At 32.0% G+C, this 4,018-nt stretch overlaps 1 non-coding gene across 1 annotated transcript; it reads right to left on the bottom strand.

The window, feature by feature from the left end:
- Positions 1–1,767: 1,767 nt before the first annotated feature.
- On the bottom strand, positions 1,768–1,838 carry Trnag-gcc. The gene has a single exon. It is a non-coding gene; the product is annotated as a tRNA-Gly (tRNA).
- Positions 1,839–4,018: the final 2,180 nt, after the last annotated feature.

The following is a 4,018-nucleotide window of genomic DNA, read 5'->3' on the forward strand; positions in this document are numbered from 1 at the left end:
AAAAAACTTTTTAAAATATCTTCAAACCACAGAATTAATTATTTTACAGTTTAACTTTTGATCTTTTAACATGGCTTGGCTGTAAAAAAAAATTTTTGTTCATACAACTTTGAAATTTTAAAGTACTATTAAAAGTAATAAAAAGAATTGGAACGAAAATTAAAACAGATGAACAGTTTAAATTATAGAAATAGATTTTCCTTGGTTTCCGTATGTGCCTTACCAGGGTTTTGACCAAGATTAATGAACGTACCATTTAATTCAAAAGTCGTATGAATGGAACGAACACGTACCGGTACGGTGCAACCGGTATTTCTTCACCATGTGGGTTAATTTATCATAATAATAATGACTAATAGCGTATCATGGTAAATTTTATTTGTTCTAAATAAACACGAGCTAAAAACAGAAGAAGTCATCATCGTCCTCGGACACCCTAAACAGCTGAATGCGTTACAGTTATCGACGCTGATATTGAGCGATGGCCTTCAACTTTACTTCAACAGCTTATGTATATAAATAAATATGCTATCTATAATAATGTTGTTGTCAAACAAAAAAAAAACGAATTCATTTTATATCGACTAGTAATATAATGAGTCATTATCGTCAAAGTACACTTCACCTCTTTTCCCGTGTAGGTGAAGCATCAGAGCTTAATCTACCACGCTGCTCCAATGCAGGTTGGCGGATATATTCCCGACTATGAGTAACGATCGCTCAGGATCGATCAGGTTTTACATGACAACAACCAGGACCAACAGCTTAACGTACTCTCCGAGGCACGATGGGAAGACCCACGAGGACTAACAACCAGACCGGAAATAAATATTTGTATAAACACAAATATCCACTTCGAGCGGGAATCGAACCCACGGCCGTCGGTGTTTAGGCACCGCTGACACGTTGTCACGTTGTCGCATCAAAGTAGGTACGAAAAAATAATCAATTGAATACGCATTATTAGGAATAAAACAAAAACTACTAGACAGATCTTGCATAAATAAAAAAAAAAACACAAAATTAGCACCAGCTTCCAAATATTAAAAAAATCATCAAAATCGGTGTAAGGAACTGTTATGAACAAATATTATATTAATAAAATGCAACATATGCAATGTAAAATGTAAGCCAGGGAAATTTATACAAAATTGTTAAGACAGCGATAAACCCAGTCGCTTCAATTTTTATTATTTCCATATTAAAAGACTATTGTATTTAATCAGTTCGAGTCCGATTTTGTGTTAGAACAGTTGTCAGTAATTAAATTAATTTGCAGCAGTAAATAAAGTGTTTTTTTTTAAGGACCAATGGAGATCCATGCTAACAGCACGAAAAGTGATAAGATAACACACAAAAAATAATATCGAATTTATAAAATCCTCCTTTTTTCAAATCGGTTTAAATACATTGTTGATTAATAATACACATCTAGCATATATCTATATACTTATCCTTCATGGAGAAAGAGGCCTATGCCCAGCAGTGGGATGTTACAAGATGAATGCGTGTGCGTAAATAGTATGCGTATACATACATTTATTTATTTAATAAGGTTTGCTAGCAGTTGTTACATTTATGATACATTATAACATCAACTTTATCACAGACTACATTTCCAAATTCACAACTATACAAATATTAAAGCATAAATAATCAAAGCATACATAGTCATTATACTTACGAAAAATATATGTAAAACGTTAAAAAATATGAAACGTTTAAAAATATTTTCACAGAAAATTAAAATTGAAAAAAAAAGAGTGTTGCATCGGCCGGGAATCGAACCCGGGCCGCCCGCGTGGCAGGCGAGCATTCTACCACTGAACCACCGATGCTATACATTGACTTGTTAAAACAATGAATCTATTTTGAAATAAATGAAAGTAGAACCTTTTAAAATGAACTTAATATTAAAAAATTAAGGTTTATTTTCATATGAAATGTTACAAAGTAACAATATCATGCAATTACGTTAGATTTCTCATGTTTCCACTCATCTGCCGATCGCAATGCGGCCAGCGGTCATTGAACCGTACTATCTCTAATGTGCTAATAATATTCTTGACAAAAATTAGTATTTTCATTATCAGCTATATGTAATTCATTTTAATTGTTTTATGCTTGAATAATCTAGATATGAGATTACCTCTAATTAATACAGCAAGTAAGGCCGCAGAGACTTCGAACTCATTTGATAATTATTATAATATTATTACTGAAACACACGCAGCATTAATACGTCATAAGAACGTCAACGCTTCCTGTTACACAGTAACACTATTCGGGTAGTTAACTTGTGTCATGAACGGTACCCTCGGGAAATAATTATGTATCTTTATGTACTGTTTTAATGAATTGAACCTGTCAGAAAGATTCTTAAGAACTGTCAAAAAAATTGTTATTATTTTCATTGGTATTTTTAAAGGTAATTATAAATTTGTATTAATCTATATTATTATTTAATTTTTTAACAAATGAATTTAATAATGCTAATTGCAAATTACCATCAAAATATTGGGGCTAATCGTGACAGTTGAGCGAAAAGTTCTTTTATTGTTTTCATTTTCTACAGCAGTGTATGTAGTGCATACATTTTTAAATGCTATTCTGAAACGTGATGTTAAGTTTCTGAAGGATAAAGACCATTTTAGCATAAGGATTCGAACTTAATGAGCTATTTTTTCTTCAAAAAATCGACCGCTATGATGTGTCTATGGTAACAACCGGGACCGATAGTGTTGCTGCCGAGGCAGTGCGGATAGACCCACAAGAAAACCCAGACCAAAAGAATGTTTGCATAAATAGAAATAACTGCTCTAAGAAGAAATCTAACCAGAACGGTCATCACTGTTCATTTTTTTTTATTTTTCATATATATATTACATTGACTTAGTCAGGACATACCGCGATTATCATTTTAAAACTCTCAATATTTCGACGACGTTGCAGACGCCATGGTCGCTAGCGACGTTCGGCTGACGTTTGAAAATGTATTCATCGCCCCTTTTTTATATGCATACTTAGTATGTCATATCTTGGAGACCCTTTCCTTACTTTTTGGTAAAGAATGAAATAATTTATATCATTTAGGGATACAAATATGACAACGGTGTACACTAGAATAAAGCCCTCATGCATTTGATTATGTAACATATTATGACATAATTATGTTTGTTCTTGAACAAAAAAAAACTGACTTCAATTACATCGACAAGTAATACAACGTAAGTAGACGAAAAAATAGTCAAGTAATACGTATGATCAAAGATTTCTCAAAAAGTTGTAATCAGATCTCGATAAAATTTAAATGTGACCACATGATAAACACTAGCTTTCGATTAAATTAATAATCATCAAAATCAGTAGACCCAGTAAAAAGTTATGCGGTATAATACAACGTAGGTTGACAAAAAACAGTCAAGTAAAACGAAAGTTAGATCACAAATAAATTGTTTCCATCACCTTTTTTCTTCTTTTTTGGAAGTCGGTAAAAAATGAGAACATGACCAACGTAGTCGAAACATAACTACGAAACGAATAACACAAAAACTACTCGTATTCATGCTCAAATTTAAATGGCGCCGCATTACAAGCACCGCATTTTAATTAAAAAAGGAATGATCGAAATCGGTCCACCCAGTAAAAAATTATTATGTAACACACACAAAAACAGGGTTGAATTGAGAATCTTCGCCTTTTTAGGAGTCGATTTAAAAAAATAACATGTGATAAATATAATTGAGTTCATAGTGACCTAAACTTGGACCAATCTTGTATTTACTTCACTGTTAATAGAATCTTTTGATGCCGCAGAAATTGATCTCCTTCGTGTATTCTATATTCAATTTTTTTTTCTTTCTGACATCGGCAATATTATCTGTGATATTTTCGTTCTATTATAACCCGCTAAACAAATGAATGAAAGGAATGAGTGTTCATATTATTCCAATTTATTTATTTGCTACTATTGTTATATACAAAGATCTTTTATACATAACATTACAATGTTCAAGAT

The sequence above is a fragment of the Melitaea cinxia genome, chromosome 11 (genome assembly GCF_905220565.1).
Source record: "Melitaea cinxia chromosome 11, ilMelCinx1.1, whole genome shotgun sequence".
Classification (NCBI taxonomy): Eukaryota; Metazoa; Arthropoda; class Insecta; order Lepidoptera; family Nymphalidae; genus Melitaea; species Melitaea cinxia.